The following is a 20,593-nucleotide window of genomic DNA, read 5'->3' on the forward strand; positions in this document are numbered from 1 at the left end:
TGCCACGTCACACTAACTCGTGTACTAATAAAATAAAACACACTCCTCTAACCATCGAACTTGTCCTAACGATGAACCACACTGGTTGGTTCGAAACACATCGACATAGGTCTCTCTATATATAATTTACACCGAAATTCTACTTATAAATAAATTATTTTTATTTAAAATTTATCTAATTTAATTTTTTAATAATTTCAATAACAACTTTTTTCCTTATTTTAAAATATGGGAAAATTCATTTTCAATACAATCAATTATATTCACTATCTCAAATTTGATTTATATGGATAAATTTAATCACCATTACAAATTCAACGGAAAATGCAAACTGAAATGTGCATATTAATCACCACCTATTATAGTCACTATTAAACCATTCACAAAACCATCTTAAATTTACTTCTAACATTATTAAATATAATAACAATAATTTAATATGGAAAAATAAATATGAAATATATTAACACTTTCTTGTGAGATATAGAAAGATTATTATTTCGGCCTGGAGTATGCCGTAAAACTGCTTCTGCTTGGCTAAGAGCTCGTCTTCCTCGGACGTAAGGAAACATATCTGGCAGGAGTGAAAGCCTGCTCCCTTACGGACCACCAGGTTATTACATGATAACAGTGATGAGTCAAACCGACATTCGCTGATAGCAGCCAGAGATGGCTGTCCTCTCTGTTGGTTTGACACCTGAGTTTGATAGGTTTTGCCACCTTAGAAAGATTATTATTAGATACCAACACTTAATACATTTTGACATCAAAAATCAAAAGTAATAATAAGAAGTGAAATCGCTGCAAAACCGCTAGTTTTGTCTTTTTTTTTTCAGTACGAAACCGCTAGTTTTGTCTTAAAATTATGTTTATGTATTGTAATATACTGTCAAAAATAAATAAATTAATTTATTTTTAATTATTAATTTATGATATAATGTTATTTTTTCGTGGTAAATTAACAATATATCGAAGTGAGAATTATGTTTCAATATAGTAATATAAATTTTAAAAGATATTATTTTATAATTATTTTTCTTAAATAAAATAAGTTTATTTTTTTTAATTTATTGAAATTATTATATTTTTATTAACTAAATATCAATAAAATTATCTTATTTTATCTTACATAAATAAATAACAGAAAATATTAAGTTTGGTGAATATTATCATTAATTGATATTTGTACTCAAAATGAGTAAAAAAAAATGAAAATAACATTAAATAATTTTATAATTTCGAAACAACCATTTGTTCTTATTATCAATTAACTAGTAATTGTCCCAAAAGGTACAAAGAGAGGCCGATAGGATTATTAAATTAGAATTGTTGAATTTCTCTAGAAGAGATGTTGGTTCAAGTCTAACAGATGAGCAATTTAAGCTGGCTAAACGCCTTCTAATTGTTTTTTTATTATGGTAAAATTATATTGATAATTCATTGGTTTTGCTTTCAATAGCTTCACAGGAATTTGAAGAGCAAGTATAGAATTGCTTTGTGGGATTTGATCTTAAAATCATTGATTTGTAGATATATACTCAATGAAATGTTAATTGGTTGAAACCCTGCACAAATGTTTGATATAAGCAAATAAGCCGAAAAGGTTGAAAGGCTTAATTGGTTTGTGGAGAACCTCGTTTTCTTGGACTGGATTATTGTGCAATTACTTTTCTTTAGATGTTTTGTTTATATCTATATTACACTGAACACATTGAATGTCTTATTTCATTTTAGAGTAAGTTAATTACCCAAAATTAAGAAAGCTCTATAGATGGCCAAGCATCTACAAAGCTTTCTAGTGACCAAGGCATTAACCACCATGACTATCCCCTACCATTTGACAATGTTTCTCTACCCAACCAGATTGAATACTTAGGGAGGGAGAAGCAAGCCAATTACACAAATAAATTGCTTTTGGAAAGAATTATGCACATACATAGAGCAAAATCCAAATAATCTACCAAGAAGAAAGAAAGTTGTCCACACAAATTTGTTAAATGGATCCACTTTGTATGCTCATTCAAAGTGAAAATAATGAAGAGTGGTTTATATGGAAAGGCAAAGAAACTGAAATGTATTTCAATAATGAAGAAATAAATCTCACGTTTCTTGTCTCATGTAATGAAAAATGGCTTTATGTAAAGAAATAAACATTAAAAATTAAGAAATCTTGATGAAAAATTAATAAAAATATAAATACTCATTTGTTTAAGTGGAATGCATTTGTAGACATGATTTGTATTGTTAAGACACTCCTAAGTGTCAAGTTGTTGGTTTAATTTTCCGCCTTACCATGGAAAATTGAATATTAACACAGTTGAAGAATTGTTACGGATAATTTTAGATTTCCATGTCATTTTTGGTCCGGGAGAGAGAGCATTGATAATTTTTTGCAGTGATCATATGTATGTAATTGATCTTTCAATTTGTTATAACTATCATATCATATGTATGTAGTTGATCTTTAGTTTTTTTTTCTTTTACAGTGTACATATTATTCAAAAAAAAATGTGTATAGCTTTTCAAATTTTGATTGTTTTTTGAGATTTACAGGCCTTAATTGATCTTTCAATTTTTTACAATGTACATATTATTCAAAATAAATGTGTGTATAAATTTTCAAATTTTGGTTGTTTTTTGAGATTTACAAGCCTGAATTGATCTTTCATTTTTTTTTTTTCTTTTTTTTTTTTTTAACAGTGTATAGAGTATTCGAAAGAAATATGTGTAGCTTTTCAAATTTTGATTGTTTTTAAGATTCATAGGCATTAACCAAAGCTCAGGGAAATAGAACACTAAGAGGCCTTAGACACGAATAGGCATCATTTTCTTGCTGCAAAAAGTTTGGGAAATATGATAATATGTTTAGTTAAAGATAACTTGAATTAGAGTTGTCAATACGAACATAAGGAAATTGGTTAAATAATAGGTCAATGGAAAAATTGACATTATCTACTCCATTCAATTAGATAGGTGTGAAATGAAGCCAAACCCTGGAGTAGCAAACTTAGTACATTTTATTATAGATTTGAAGAGGAGAAATGATGATAGATCTTGTATAGAATTGGTATGGTAGATATTTGTATAGGTTCAAGAAGAGTTACAAACAGGGAAATAGCATGAGGTACAAGGACAAAACACATGTGCACCAAATTAAGTCCTTTGGCGTTGTCAATCAAGTGATTCTACAATTGAGGAAAGAGCATTATCCCATATAAGGTACATGCATTAAGTTCAACCTAGAGAAGATAAGATCATGTAGGATCTGAAGGAAGTTTGGTGAAAATGCACATGAGGTGGAGTAACCAAGAGTTTGATATTTCACTTATGTTTTATGATGTGAACTTGCATTTATAGAAGGAAGTGAAAATAACGCAAATGAAATATAAGAGAGTGTTTAGATCGATTGAATGAAGTGAATGCCAAGAAAGAAGCTAGAAGATATAGAAAATATTGTGAAGAAAGGAAATATCAAAGATGGATTTTTCATTGTAAGTAATGTTTGATAAAAAGGAAGGCTAAAACCATTGACATCAACACGAAGGTACTTGAGATGTTGTATAAGAAATAATGAAGAGGAAAGAGTAGGAATGACGATGTAGAAATAATGAATAGGAAAGAGTAGGAATGAGGATGTAGAATTAGTGTAAGGACAAACCAAGTTTTCCATATAAGACGAAGTTAGCATAGGAGAATCCATGACAAGTTTCATTATAAGCATAGAAATCATGTTATATAAGGAGATTATACAAGGTGAGAACCAAAGTGCAAAGATAAGATAGGAAGGAATAGTGTGGGTGCCATAACATTTATATGCATAGAAGCAAATAGTTATAGCATGCAATTTTGCTTAGAGGAAAAAATGCAACAAATATTTGGATAAGGTCAATAAATTATGTGTATAAAAATTAGGTGATTTATAGATCGAGTGCATAAAAAGATAATGAGAACATGAAAGTGTGTAGATTAATATTAAGAAAATATTGTATACACAAATTGGCATGAAAAATATAACATAGGAGGAAGCCAAACAAACATGTACCTAAAAATGAAGAATCAAAATTAAGTTGAAGATTGATGAGGTGATGAAAAGTAAAAGTTAAAGACTACTTGAGATGTGCATGGAGTTGAAAGATTAAAAGTTGAATATAAATATTAATAGAGATAAAGTAAATTATAAGCTAAAATCAATCAAATTTAAAAATTAAAAATTGAAATAATATTTAATTAAAAAATATCATAAAAAAGTTTTTAAATAGATCACATAAATGATTATGAATCACAATTAGTGGTTCGAAACCAGTTAACCTAAAAAATGTCTATATAATTTCTCAAAAAAAAACTTTTTATAAATCATAAATGACATAAACTTACTTTTAAAAACATATTAATACAAATAAAGTAATAATAATAATAAAATATTAAAATGATTATCAATTTTAATATTTATTATTTCCTATTTAAATTATCTCTGATAATAATAATAAAAGTAAAATATAATTTAAATTATAGTTTTATATAATTTTTGAGACCTTTTGAATGCAAATACGAGGACCCGGAAACATTTCAGATCAGATGGAATCTTCCCCTGATTATATAGTGCAAATTGTATGAGCATTATATTTTGCAATACCATTTCCATCTATCTACAATGCATATCTATTATTTCTTGTTACAGACAATGGCTAATGGTGGAAATAAGGACAGGTCTCTAATTCTGGAGTCTACTCAGTCAAACTTATATCACAATTTGTCTTGCTATCGTGATGAAAAAGACAGGAAGGCATGTGTTGTGTTCTTTATTTCACGTCCAACTATCAAATGGTTGCCTATGAAATCAAATCTTACCTTTCTTTTACTAAAAATTAGAATATAATAGCCCTGTAAGTTGAAATAATGTAAACAGCTTGCATGTGTTATATATTTTCTTTATGGAACTCGAATTTAGTGTTAATTTTGTGGTTGTAATCTTTGGCGATGGCTCTCAGCTCCTTGGCCAAAATTAGAGGGCCGCAACAGAAAACCCTTGCATTCAACCAACGTTAATATAAGTAGGTGATTCGCAACGGAGCCATAATTCCCTACGTTTGTCAGAAATTTTGAAAGCTTGACTTACCAATTCTGGCGTCTTTGTCTTTATTAGCAGAAGCAACTTTTGAGAAAACCTATTTCCAATTTGGACTGGCAAAGTGAGTCTTGACCTGCATACCAGCAGGTGTTTCAAACAATGGCTTCCTACAGCCCCCAGGTAATGTAATACTACAACGATAATGGAATATATATATATATATATATATATGTACCCTGGTTCCTGAGAGAATATCGACTCCAGCCTTGGCATGATTCAGAGCTTGCACCATTGTAATTAAAGCCAACCTGACATCGCCTTATTCATAAACGCTCGTCAGATAGGTGTGCATTTCAATAGCAGCCTAGATTCACAAACATCCAACATTCATTTATATTTTTCAATTCGGCAAAATTTGGTATTCGTTTATATAACCTTGTCGTCCATCTCTGCTATTTCATTCATGACCCCCTTGAACCAGCCGAAGGAGCCTTGCTCCCTTGTGACCCAGTAGAAATAAGTGTTCGTCAGACCCCGGTCCTTCCTTTTCCTTTTGGAAGCAGAATCTGCGATTTTCATGTGATTTAACATGTCTTTGAGAATTCTTATGAAGGGAGTAGCGCCAATTTCGAGCCCTATCAACAACAACACATCATATTTATTGTAATTTTGTGTCGGAACCTCCATTGTCTTTCAAAGATATGTGATTAGAACTTACAGGCGACAAAGAAACTTCACACTCCGCTCTCAAAAGTCCACTTTTTCCCTCCATTGTCTTTCAAAGATCTGTGATTAGAACTTACAGCTGACAAAGAAACTTCATGCTCCACTCTCAGAAGTCTGCTTTTTCCAGCTGTAGGGGCCTCCATTGTCTGCAAAGATCTGTGATTAGAACTTACGGCCGACAAAGAAACTTCATCTTAAAGCTAAAGGAAATAAATTAGTAATCACCTACGAGAAAACTCTTTTCATCTCCTGTGTCCAGTCTCCAACTATTCTGATATGCACACTAATGTGTTCATCATTAGGAGCAGAGGTGATCGAGAATGGATTCTTGCATGTAGAAAGTTCAGAAAAAAAAAAAAAAAAAAAAAAAATAATGTAAGAATCGTGGAAGAAACACTAAAAGATGTTAACAATTGATAAATTCTAATGTATGTTCTAAAATTACCATTCGAAAGGCGAGATCTTGGGGCACTGGAGAAATAAATACATTCCACTCTTGTACTCGAAGCCTGTAGGTTTTGACATATGCAAAGCCAGGACGTTTCTGCGATAAACTACCACCTGCAAAATAAATAAAGCAGATATGTTGATTGCGCTTGCAAAGGATTTCAAGATACAGATAATACAAGAAAATTGCATATCTGAAGTAGAAATTACATGACCTTGACAATATTGACAGTATAATTCCCTGCTTTGAATGCTCTCAGTGTGCGCTCGCCGCAATATAAAAGCACCTGAACAACAATATACATCCAAATCTGCACATTCAAATCACGTCAAAAATTAAGCCCTGAATTTTCTAAGAGGATAAACATCATCAAATTCTGAAGCAAATTGTCTATGTTTCTTTTCATTTAAGCTAAATTCTCAAGCATTTTAGAACGAAATTAGATATTCATTTCTTACTTTCAATCTTTTAGGGAATAAATTTAGAGGCATTTTACTTCGAAGTTAGACATGTAGTTTAGAATTAACAGAAAACAAGTTGAAATGTCCTTATTGTTTTCTCCCTCCAATATCGCACGAAGAAAAGGTGAATGGAATGACAATGAGAAGCAGGTAATTTACGAAAAATGCATGATGTGAATACCAGAAAGCGTTGAATCCATTCAGTTTATCAAATTGTCGAGAAAGTTTCACTGAACTTCTTCTAAACCAGGTGGTTGCGAGAACGAAGGTAGTTGTTCTAGTAGTGAATGGGCCCTTCCAACACTTGTCTCCCACTCCCTTCCTCTTGCATTTTTGAGCTGTCCTGTGATGCCATTTTCCAAGCCTGAGTCTGAAGACGCAAAAAATAAAAAGGAAAACCCTGAGATAACTCTTGCCAAACCGAACCGAGCCCTGCCCTCAGCCCTCCTCCTGCGCAGACAATTTCACCAAAGAGACCCTGAGCAGAAGAAGAAGAATCGCAAAGAAAAGCCTAGTAGATTTTGTTTTCAAACTCTCCGCCCATAACTAAAATGCCCACCATTCCGTCCGCCCGTAACTGAAGACCATGGAGAATACAGTTAAACACATGTCAATGAGGTGGAATAGTTCTGCTCATCGTCGATTTGTCTCATCGCGCCAGGCGTGCCACAACTCCCTCACCTTCCACAAATTTTCGGTCTCAATCACACTGGAGTGGGGTTCGATTCCTTAGGTACTAATCCTGGAGATCATCCAGAGAGGAGCATGCACGCAGCCTGGGCACACGTTCACCGCACCACACGCAGGTTGGGCAAACACGTATTAACAACGCACACAGTGACAATAACAAATGCGAAACTGAAAGATACAAAATACCAAGATGTCAATTTGGTTATTGTGAAAAAAATGCCAAGTGTCAACCTTAGAATGAAAAGGATGACAAAAGTCTCTTTCAAAAGAAGACCTATCGTCCTAAAAACTAATGATAATTTTTTTAAATAATAATTAAAAAGTATTTTATCATATATTAATTATATAAATTCTAAAAAACTTAATAAATAGAAAAAAAATATCCTACCAAACATATAAAAAGTGTGCAGATGCAAGAATGTGTGCAGGAGGGAAGGGAAAATATTGTGTGGGAAGCATGTGTAGGGGAAGTGTGAGTGGAGACGTCTATAACATGTTTACAATGTAATATAAATGGTATATCTTTTAAAAATAGGAAGATTTGATTTTTCGTGGATGTAGGGTAAGAGTTATGGATTTATTTTTTGATATAATTTTGGATGAGATAATGTTTAATTTTATATTTAAATCTAAATAAACAGTAGTAATATATTATAATAAATAATGGCTTATGCAAAATCAAGTGTTACATTTAGCTTAAATTTTGATTAATAATTTTGAGCATAAACATGTTTCAATGTATATTAGTGATTTGAATGAATGTTAGATAAAGCTAGTGTTTATAAATAGAATAATTAGATTTAATTAATAAGTTCTCTTGTTTACATTGCAAGTTATTTGTATATGTAAATAAGTATTACATGCAAGGTAAGCTTTGACGAATAATTTTAAATATTAAAAGTTTTCAATGTGTATTAATCACGTGAATGAATGTTATATATAACTAGTATTACAATTTGCATTAATGATTGAGCCTAAAAATACCAATGGCATTTAAAAAACATAAATTTGTTGCCATTCATGTGCATTGTTGCTTCTCTTTTGAAAACAATTGATAAATGAATTGGACAAACTCATGCCTTAGATTATGTGTCACATTTTTTTTGAGAAATTGAAATTTTGTGACTCGCAACAAAATGATAACACTTTTTTTTGTAATCTTGATCCTAAATTTGTAATTTGGAAATTTTAAATCTTGGTTAGGGATTTGGAATTTTGATTTTTTTAATTTTGGTTTAGGATTTGCAAATCTGATTTTTTAAATTTTGAATTAGAATTTGTAATTTTGATTCGTTAAAATATTTGAAATTTTGGTTTGTAATTAAAGAGATTTTTTCCATGCATTATATTAAAAGGAGCTCATGCCTATGTAGAAGGACGTGTTCCTCCTTTTACACATATCCCCATTTCCTCTACACATTTCTTTCACACATTCACATGTTTTGTTGCTTCTTCAACTTCCATCACAACTAATCGAACTTGTGGCATCTCATATAATAGGTGGATGTGTCACTCTCTCCTTAGATTTTTTTATTTTTAATTTAAATTTATTATAAGCTCAATAGTTACTAATGATACATCAAAGATAATATGCATTATTAATTTTAATTAATTTTGAAATTGAAATGTTGATGAATTTTGAAATGGTTATCCTAAAGTAGTTTTGAAATTAAAGTGTTGATGAATTTAGAAATAGTTTTCTAAAAATGATAAATTTTTAAACAAGAAATCTAAAAATTGATGAACTTACAAATTTAAAAGTAGGATAAAATTAATGTTAATGATACTCATTTATTTATTGATATATAAAATATAATAAATTGTTCAAATAATGAATTCAATGATATTATAAATAATAAGCTTAATAATTTTATAAATAGTAATTAAAACTTATATATTAGCTCAATTGGTCAAGTCGTCGTTGTCGTTATTAAAGCACCTTTGCTATTGAGAGGCTATGAGTTCAATTCTCTCAACACCCTCGAGGTCAACCTTCTTGGTTGAGTCGGTAAGAAGTGATCCCTTCAGTGGATCTTCTGAATACAATTATTATGTGGACTTGTACAAACATTTCGTGGATATAACATAATTATTTTGTGGACTTGTACAAATATTTCGTGGAAATAGGGATCACCAATCTCTAGGGTCCATGAACCACATAGAAAAATATGGAAAATATGTTAAATGGTTTAAATAATTAGCTCAATAATTTTGTAAATAAAAAATATGTATATGCCAAATATATAATCTCTTGCAACTGTTAACTTAGCATAGAAAATGAAGGTTGAATTGGCCAAGATATCTCAATTTAAATGACATTTGTGGCTCACAGCCTTCGTGACACCTTGACTCTCTTTTGGTGATGACAAGACCTCACGATATGTATGTCAATTGTTGGAAAGTGGTGGTAATTTCACAGTCTCATACCTTCATTTGAATTAGTTGAGCTAGTTTTTTTTTGTCTAGGACTTTCGCAGCTTGGCTGAGAAGGTTATCCCTCTATGATGTGAATGAACCATGTATTCAGGCTAAATAGTTAATGTGGGGTCTTGACTTGGCTACATAATCAAACTTTTAAACCTTTTGTTGTGTATTTTTATCTTTTTGGCATATTAACCTGTCAACCCTACTAAGTCATCTCCTCTTGTGGGCACACCAAAGAAAAACAAAGTTTCCACTCCATAGCATATGGATGGTATCATCATAAGAGTGGCTCTTGCATTTTCTGTGGTCTCACTATAGGCCTCCAGAGATAGTCATTCAATTAACCAACTTTAGTGATTACATGAGTGCCTCACACTTTCATGGATGCATATAGATAATTACCATTTATCACATTCTTGATTATTACTATGACTATGATTGCAAACGTTAAGTTTATATAAAAATGAATTTGTTTTCATGCTATATCAAAAGGTATGTTTTTAGGCTTGTGTAAAATTTTAGTTTTTATGGTAAATAAAAAACATGTGTTTATGCGTAATTGGTTTATGGAAGTGTTAAATTGAATCCTGTTGCAAGTTTCCTAGGAAAATTGATTGAAATTTTATGGACATAAAAGAAAGAAAGAAAGCCCATAATTACATAATTACAATGAAACATTTATATACTCATAATTATTCATCAAAATCTAAGCTAAATGCAACAATTGAATATGCAGAAGGAAAAAAAATGTAACCTTCCTTCCAGACACATAAAATTTAACTAAGTAAAATAATAAATAAAGTGCAGTTTTGAAAGATTTATATACAAGCATGTGTATAATTGATAGCATCACTCGACAAAAAATATAATATAATCAATTTTAAAGAAATAAAAATTATCAGATCTAATACTATATTGAAGATAAGCCTCATATAAGAACTCTACATTATTTTGTATACAAATTTACTTAATATTAAATTTCATTTTTAAAATAATATTTTAATAATAAAAAAATATATAATTAGAGTTAATTAAAATATTAAACCAAACAAAATTTACAACAAACATAAATTCATACTTAAATCATTATTTTTCAAACATATATTTACACCTCATTACTCATACCAACCATTGGCATGCCTCCACCTATTAAGTATTAGCTAGTTTTCTTACGCGTATTTACATAACCATCTAAATAAAGCTGTCATGTACTGTGAGTTATTTAGTTAAACAAAAATTAACAATAGTTCATGCAAGCGAGCAGGTGGAATTAGACAAGTTATTTAATTAAAACACAAATTAATAATAGCTCATGCAGATGGGAAAATGGAATCAAAAAATCTAAATGATGGTGTTCAGTGACATCATGCTAATCCATTTGAAAGATCTTATGCTACTTTTGAATGACCTCGGTGGATTGTATAAGGAGATATTGAGAATTTTTAAGGAACTATCAAGCTATGCAAGAAATGAGTTCTAGTCTAGTGATGAGCCTTGTTTGGAGATTAATTGATGGATTCACACCAAATACTTTTCATTGGGTTGATCAATTTCTATCAAAACTATTGTTATATCAAATGTTTTCTACAAGTTACTATTTTTCATAGTGGAGAAAAAATAATAGTTATTAATGAAATTAGTCTTTCGTCACACCTTCATTAGTAATAACAATGATAATGAAGTATTATATTCCATGAAATTCTAGATTCAAATCCTCTGCATGTTAGACAACTTTTATTGTTGAAGTTGACGGGGTAAACAAACAAATATGGTTTGTGTGTCATTTGTTTCTCTTAAAAAAGGTTAACAACATTTCTATTGTTGTCATGTTTTTTGGCAGTATGTTGTTGATATAATTTACATTAAACATGACACATATATTTTTATTTTGGGATCTATTGATGATGGATTGTGATAGTTATCCTGAAACATCAATGATAAAATTTCCCACGCAAGTCTCCAAACTCTCTCCATGACACATATCTTTTATTCTTACACACTCAGCGTATGAAAAAGTATCAAATACTTTTATTATGATAATCAATCCATGATGGTGGGCTAGTAGTGATAAAATTTTGTATACAGGAATCCAGGAAGTTGTATTAGAAGGGGTATGTATCATAAAATGTATGGATCAATGAAAACAAAGTTATTCTACGATGTTATTTTCCTTGTTCAGTACATAGGCACGCTATATTAACTATTATAATTTTAAAATAAGGCAATATATTGTATTGAATCTCCTATAATGGCCATAGGCTTAGGACAACCTTTTCTTCTATTATTTTTCATTTAAATTTGAGTTATGAAAATTCCCTTATGTGGATATTCAATTTTGTTATTTGAGATTTGTTAAGTTTCCAAAGGATAGTGGTTTAACTAATAAGAGAGTCTAACTTTATCTAGTTTCTATTGAATTTCATTTTTCTTGGAGAGCGGAAACTTTCCTTAACTATATAGTTTCTCAATTTATGTACAAAGTTTTGTTGTGATTTTAAGGTTAAAAGTTTAATCCATAAAGAGTTTAACTTCCTAAAATGTGTATAAAATTGCATTTTGGCTGAAAGAAAACATTTTTCTTAATCAAGGTTGCTCAATTTTTGTATGGATATTTTGTCGTGGTTTTTGGTAGTAGGAGTTTAACCATATATAGAAATATGATAAAAAAATCTCAGTATAAAATCAAACTGCTAACACATTCTAGAAGCCTAAAAACCTTCTAAGGGCACCGATAATAATAAAACTTTGTATTTTATCCAATTTGTCCCATCACAGAGATAAGATAGATCCCAGCAAGCATATAAGGTTAAGAATTCCTTATTAGCATGAATAAATAGGAATTGTGGGATTGATCTGCAATTTGAGACATTTCTAGCGCTACATCACTTTTTTCTATGGTCGTGGATGATAGGATCATAGATCAAGGTCAATTTTTTCTATGTCCACTAATGATAACTTTATAAAAAAAAGCTCAGATATGAGTCATTTCTTACAGATAAACCGATAATTTAAATTCCCTACTTATTCAAATCCAAGTGGTGGTTTGGTTCACCAAAAATTATCCAAAGTAAAATGTTGCATTACTCAAAATTGAATCTTAGCATGCTCATTGTTGGGCCACTAATTTATCATTATTATTAACACTTCTTAACATCCATTTCATCCATTTATATTGTTCTATTTATCATAATTCATCATATACTTTCATTTCATAATTATTTATGCTCTTGTGGATAAGGGTGAAAATGTGAAGGTGGGTTACACTTTTGTGAGAAACGGCTCCGAAAAATTCCCAACCTCATTTTTTCGGCTGAACAAAAAACAAAATTCGGCCGAATTCCCTAAATTTATTCAGTCAAACTATTGTACAAACGTTCGGCCAAACTTTTGGCCTTTCAGACTGTTGATTGGTAGAAGCAATTTTTTCCGGAGTTGAAAAAGTCAGCAAAAAAATATTTGTGTGAAAGTCGAGCATTGTTGTGTTGTGTTGTATGGTTTTTTGTCAAGCATTGTTGTGTTGTGTGGTATTTTGTCGAGCATTGTTGTGTGGTTTTTTGTCAAGCATTGTTGTGTGGTCTGTTATCAAGCACTGAAACCAACCAGGTGATTGGCACATTTTGTTTTTATGAATTTTTTAATTTAGTGATATATTTTTTATGATATTTGTGTGATGTTTTTTATTTTATTTTTTTGCAGCGTGGAAGATTTCTCAGCCCACTCGTCCACCCTCATCGTTGGAAGATTTCTCTCCTCGTCATTGGAAGCTCCTCGTCGCTGGAGCCGCCTCATCTGGACCAGGTAAGTTGTCGTCGCTAGTAAATTCTTTTAGTAGAGAATAAGCTCCTTGTATCCAGTAGGAAATGAAGCCAAGCAGTAGAGGTTGTTGCTATGACCGTCATCATTGGCTCTATTCATATCTCCTATTTTTCTTTTCTTTTATACCAATTTTCTAATGGCAATGGAATCTTGTATTTTTCTTTTTTTTAATGATAATGGACGTCCCCTGTTCCTCCCATTTATACCACTGAAAAAATAACAATATCAAACAAACTTCCTAGTGTTCACCAGAAAAGCACTACGAATGTAATCAATCTCAAATTCTTCTCCTCTGCGAACCATATGCACCCATCCTTTTTCCAGCATCATAGGAATATCATTCATTGTTAGGTTGGGCCTTATGATTATAACATCTCCACTTCTCATGACTCTGACCCAAAATACATCAATAGAGAATATATGCAAGCAGATAATGTTTGCATTCTCTGTATAATAGTAAGAAATAGGCCTTGTTCTTTCGTCGTGTTGAAGATAAATATGTAACATAATGTAAGCTTAATCTAATCTAAGTGATTAGGGAAACCTGAAACCCCTATTCATTTTTATACAGGTAATGTTCAATCTTATGTAGAAGTGTGATGAGTATGTGTAACTGATTATGGAAACAACGTATATAGCTAGTGTTACAATGGAACCAGTAAGCTTAATCATACAGGAAACATAGAATCATTACCGTTGTTACTTAGATTAGGTGAATAGCTCATATTACACAAAGGTATAATCTTAGTTATGATATATGTCCCATGTATTGAATATGGGAGCACTGGTGATTAATGTACACAATAGATATGGGTTAGTAAGTTGTAATTAGGTCGTGTTTGATTAGAGTTACATGCTTAGATCGTCATAACAGGAACAATACATTCATGTACAAGCTCGTAATACTCTCTCTGTGTCTGTTGGGATTTTAAATTCCAATCCATGTCCATTTTTCATTTCCATTCGGTGAAAAGGCTTCAGTAGTTGGCTCAATCATTCATTCATATTCGGGAAAATTGAATTTGCACTTATTCTGAGTTCTCCTGGAGAAGGCAGTCTATGTTTACAAAAAATAGATAATAAATATCAATATGTCATTTAAACTTACAAGGATTGAACTTATAATACAAATATGGACAACAATCAAATTTACCTGTAACCATTTGAATTACCTTTGAAGGGCTTCATGGTATGCACCCATCAGTTTTCCAGCATCATAGGTGTTGGGTTTTGTTATATTCTTTCCACGACTAGCCAACGTAGTTAAGCGGGGAGTTAGAAGGGGGGCAGAGTCCCCCCTTTGTTGCGCCGATTGCGTAGCGGGGGGAGTCACAGGGGGTTTGAGGGGTGCAGGTAACCCCACACTATGGGGTCTTGGGCAGCGCCTTGGAAAATTTTGGTTTTGGACCCTATGTTAGGTTGGGTGGACCTACCTATGGTTTTGTGCATGATTTTCGCACTTGGTTTTAGACACGATGGTTTTCGGTTCATGGTTTTGGACACGATGGTTTTCAGTCCATGGTTTTGGACACGATGGTTTTCAGTCCATGGTATTGGATGCTTCGGCATGTATAAATATGTATTGTAACATTGAAAGGAACATAATGAAAAATCAAGTTGGTAGTCCCGGTTTTGGGATCCAGGGGAAAGTATCTGTGTATATGTGTTTTATGTGTTGTGCTCTCTCATTGTTTATTTTCTGTGGTTTAGAAATCGTATGTAGGTAATTTTTGTACAGGGTTAAAACCTACATTTGGTATCGGAGTTGTTTTGGCTTCAAGGGGACGCCTTTGTTGCTGAGGGGTTTCGCTCAGGCCTGTGGTAGACCCTGTTCAGTGGGAGATCTGCAAGATCGATTCTGGTGGTGAAAGAAGATGGCGAGCAGTAGAAAGATATAGATCGAGAAATTTAATGGTCAGAGTTTTGAGTTGTGGAAACTCAAGATGCAGGATCTGTTGGCGGATAAATATCGGTGGATCATGGTAGATCCAGGTACTAAACCAACAGGAGTGTCCGATGAAGAATGGAAGAAGTTGGATCGAAAGGCAAAGAGCACAATAAGATTGTGTGTCTCAGATTCAGTATTGCTGAATGTATTAGGGGAAGCTACAGTGAAGGTTTTGTGGGACAAGTTAGGGACTTTGTACCAATCTAAGTCTCCGGTGAATAAATTGTTCCTGCGGAAAAAGTTGTATAACATGAGGATGATGTGACAGAGCATCTGAACGCATTTAATACTGTGGTAAGTCAATTATCATCAGTTGATATTAAAATTTCAGATGAAGATAAGTTCATTAGTTTGTTCTGTTCTCTACCAGATTCGTGGGATAGTATGGTTATTGCAATAGGTAGCAATGCAACTGCCTTACAGTTTGATGAAATAGTCTCATCCTTGCTGACGGAGGAAATGAGAAGGAAAAATATGGAGAGCCAGAATGGTGATGCCTTATCTATATGAGGACGGTCCTAGAATAGAAACAAAAATAAGTCATCGAGTGGGAGATCTAAATCTAGAGGAAGATCTAAATCTCCAAGAAAACCTGTAAAGGTGGTGTGCTAGAAATGCGGAAAGAAAGGGCACTACAAAAGGGACTGTAAATCTAAAGTTCCTAACAAAGGAAAGGGATCTGATGATGCTCCTTCTGCAGAGGTGAAAACCACCTCAGATGAAGGTGGGGATGTGTACTTGGCTTCTTCAAGTACACATGTAGATCATGAGGCATGGTTGATTGACTCAGGTGCATCCTTTCACTTCACTCCCCATAGAGTGTGGTTTTGCGAGTATGAGAAATACGATGGTGGTGATGTCTTCTTAGGGGATGATAGGAAGGCTAGAATCGTTGGTTGCAGAAAAGTAAAGTTGAAGTTGCAAGGTGGAAGGGTTAGAACACTTTCGGGTGTCCTATATATTCCTGCATTGGCCATAAATCTGATTTCTGTAAGCAAGTTGGATGATGCAAGTGTAAAAACAATGTTCGAGAAGGATACCTGCAAGATGGTTCGGGAAGCACTGGTATTGATGCGGGGAGTTCGGATTGGAACTCTGTACAAGTTGCAAGGTAGCACTGTTGTTGATGGGTGCAACAGTTCTGTGGTTCCTAAAAGTGGAGTAGAAAATCTAGTGGTCTCTGGAGAGAAGACCATGTTGTGGCATAAAAGACTTGGATATACTGGAGAGAAGGGCCTTCGAAAACTTCATGGTAAAGGTATGGTATAAGGTATTAGTAATAGCTCTCTGGATTTTGATTTCTGTAAAAATTGTGTATATGGGAAGCAGAATCGGGTGAGTTTCCCCTCTGGTGGTAAGAGGGTGAAACAGATATTAGAGCTTGTGCACAGTGATGTGTTTGAACCTCTGAAGGTTCCATCACTGGGTAAGTTTGTGTACTATGTATCATTTATAGATGACTTCTCAAGGAATACACGGATATATTTCATTAAGAATAAATCTGAAGTCTTTGAAAGGTTTAAAGAATTTAAGGTTCTGGTGGAAAACCAGATAGAGAAGAAGATAAAGGTACTGAGGATAGATAACGGTGAAGAGTTTTGCAGTAAGGAATTTGAAGAATTCTGTAAGAAGTGTGGTATAGCACAGCAGAAGACTACTCCATATACACCTCAACAAAATGTAGTTGCAAAAAGAATGAACAAGACATTGATGGAAAGGGCAAGAAGCATGCTCAGTGGTGTGGAGTTAGGACAGGAATTTTGGGCAGAGGCGGTGGAGACAGCTTGTTACTTGGTCATCAAATCACCTTCATCAGCGTTGGAGGATAAGACTCCATAAGAGGTATGGACTGGTAAGAAACCCTCTCTTTCACATCTGAGGGTATTTGAATGTGATGCATATGTACATGTTCCAAAGGAGAAACGAACCAAGTTGGATAGTGAATCTGAAAAGTGCATCTTTATTGGGTATAAGGATGGTTTAAAGGGTTATAAGCTTTGGAACTCAGTAACAAGGAAGGTTGTGTATAGCCGAGATGTGGTGTTCAAAGAGGTGAAAGATGTTATTAAACATGAAGTCCAACCAAAGGAACCCGAGAAGATAGACTTTGATCTAAAGGAGGAATAATCAGACTCTTTAGCAGAGGAGGAATCAGAAGATGAAGAGCCACAAACTCCGAGTGTGAGAAGATCAGTTCGAGAAAGAAGGCAGCCAAAAAGGTATAGTCCATCTGCTTTCTTTTCAAATTTTTCTTTATCTATTACTGATGATGATCCCAGAACTATGAAGGAAACAATAGATTTAGAGGATGGAAAACTCTAGAAAGAGGCCATGGTTGATGAAATGGCATCTTACAAAAATGAGGCTCAGGATCTGGTGGATTTGTTGGCTGGAAGGAAACCCATTGGCAGTAAATGGGTGTTCAAGAAGAAGACAAATGCAGAAGGAAAGGTGGAGAAATACAAAGCTCAGTTGGTAGCAAAAGGTTATTCCCAGGTGCCGCGAATTGATTTTGGTGATATTTTTTCTCTTGTTGCCAACGTAACTTCTATTAGATTACTTTTATCTGTTGTTGCTGCTTTTGATTTTGAGGTAGAACATATGGATGTGAAGACAACGTTTCTTCACAGGGATCTGGAAGAGGAGATCTACATGAAGCAACCTGAAGGCTTTGCGGTGAAGGGTAAGAAAGAACTGGTATGCCAGTTAAAGAAGTCTTTGTATGGGTTAAAACAATCACCAAGGATGTGGTATTAGAAATTTGATACATTTATACGGGGACTTGGCTTCACTAGAAGCAAAGCATATCACTGTGTGTATTTTAAATTAATTGGCGACCGTGTTATTTATCTAGTATTATATGTGGATGATATGTTGCTGGTTGGAAATGACAAAGAAATTATCCTGGATTTAAAGACCCATTTGTCCTCCAAATTCGACATGAAAGATCTTGGTGCTACAAACTATATTTTGGGCATGGAAATTAAAAGAGATCGAACAAAGAGGAAGCTCTGGTTAAGCCAGAGGAAGTATGTCGAGACAATATTGCAGAGGTTTAATATGCAGGATAGAAAACCGGTGAAGGTTCCTATTCATGTAGGTGTGAAGTTATCTGCTGAACAGTGTCCCAAGACACAAGAAGAGGAAGAGGACATGTCCAGTTTTCCATATGCAAGTGCAGTCGCTAGCCTGATGTATGCAATGGTATATACTAGACTAGACATTGCACATGTAGTGGGAGTATTGAGCAGGTTTATGTCAAAATTACGGAAGGAGTACTATATAGCAGTGAAGCGGTTCTTTAGGTATTTGCGTGGCACTAGTGATTATGGTTTGTGCTACCAAGGAAGACCGGGATTGGACAAAGTGTTGGATATTCATAGCTTTGTTGATGCAGACTGGGCTGGAGAACTAGATCAGAGAAGATCTACAAGTGGGTATGTGTTTAACCTATTTTGAGGTGCAATCAGTTGGATGAGTAAGAAACAATATGTAGTGGCACTATCAACTACAGAGGCAGAATACATGGCAACCACTCATGCAAGCAAGAAAGCAGTTTGGCTACAGACATTGTGTTCAAATATGGGGTTAGTATAGGGAGCTATAAGGATAGACCGTGACAGCCAAAGTGCAATTTTCTTGGCAAAGAACCCTGCATATCATTCAAAGACAAAGCATATTGATGTTCAGTATCACTTTGTGAGGGATATGATAGAAGAAAAAAAGGTGTTGCTGGTAAAGGTGGACACTTTGAAGAATACTGCAGATGCATTGACAAAATTTGTGGGCTCTGAGAAGTTCTCTTGGTGTAGAGAAACAATGGGCATTGCAGGGCTAGATAAATGCCTAAGCTCTCTTGTGGCCCCCTGTGGAAAGAAAACAACAAGTGGGAGAATGTTGGGTTGTGTTATATTCTTTCCACGACTAGCCCAAATAGTTAACCGGGGGGTTAGAAGGGGGGCGGAGCCCCCCCCTTCCTTGCGTCGATTGCGCAGCGGGGGGAGTCACAAGGGGTTTGAGGGGTCTAGGATAGCGCCCCAGAAAATTTTGGTTTTGGACCCTATGTTAGGTTGGGCGGACCTACCTATGGTTTTGTGCATGATTGTCACACCTGGTTTTGGATGCGATGGTTTTCGATCCATGGTTTTGGACGTGATGGTTTTTGGTCCATGGTTTTGGACGCGATGGTTTTCGGTCCATGGTATTGGATGCTTTGGCATGTATAAATATGTATTGTAACATTGAAAGAAACATAATGAAAAATCAAGATGGTAGTCCCGGTTTTGGGATCTAGGGGAAAATCTCAGTGTTTATGTGTTTTATGTGTTATGCTCTCGCGTTGTTTATTTTCTATGGTTTAGAAATTTTATGCCAGTAATTTCTGTACGGGGTTAAAACCTACAATAGGAATATCATTCATTGTTAGGTTGGGCCTTATAATTATAACATCTCCACTTCTCATGACTCTGACACAAAATACATCAACATAGAATATATGCAAGCGGATAATGTTTGCATTATACATATAACAGTAAAAAATAAGCCTTTTTCTTTTGTCGTGCTGAAGATAAAGCTCTAAAATAATGTAAGCTTAATCTGGTCTAAATGATTAAGGAAATCTGAAACCCATGTTCATTGCCATACAGGTAATGTTCAATCTTATGTAGAAGTGTGATGAATACATGTAATTGATTATGGAAACAACGTATACAGCTAGTGCTACAATAGAACTAGTAAGATTAATCATACAGGAAACATAGATCCATTATCGTTGTTACTTAGATTAGGTGAATAGCTCATATTACACAAAGGTATAAGCTTAGTTATGATATATGTCCCTTGTATGGAATATGGGAACACTACTGATTAATGTACACAATAGATATGCGTTAGTAAGTTATAATTAAGTCGTGTTTGATTAGAGTTACAAGATTAGATCGTCATAACAGGAACAAGACATTCATGTACAAGCTCGTAATACACTCTTTGTGTCTGTGGAGGTTTTAAATTCC

At 33.6% G+C, this 20,593-nt stretch overlaps 1 pseudogene; it reads right to left on the minus strand.

Annotated features, from left to right (window-relative positions):
* Positions 1 to 4,916: 4,916 nt before the first annotated feature.
* Positions 4,917 to 7,265, minus strand: LOC149164333 (respiratory burst oxidase homolog protein F-like; annotated as a pseudogene).
* Between the last annotated feature and the right edge of the window lie 13,328 nt (positions 7,266 to 20,593).

Source organism: Pinus tabuliformis, chromosome 5_1 (assembly GCF_031772625.1).
Source record: "Pinus tabuliformis cultivar Carrire ecotype Pingquan chromosome 5_1, CPIR1, whole genome shotgun sequence".
Classification (NCBI taxonomy): Eukaryota; Viridiplantae; Streptophyta; class Pinopsida; order Pinales; family Pinaceae; genus Pinus; species Pinus tabuliformis.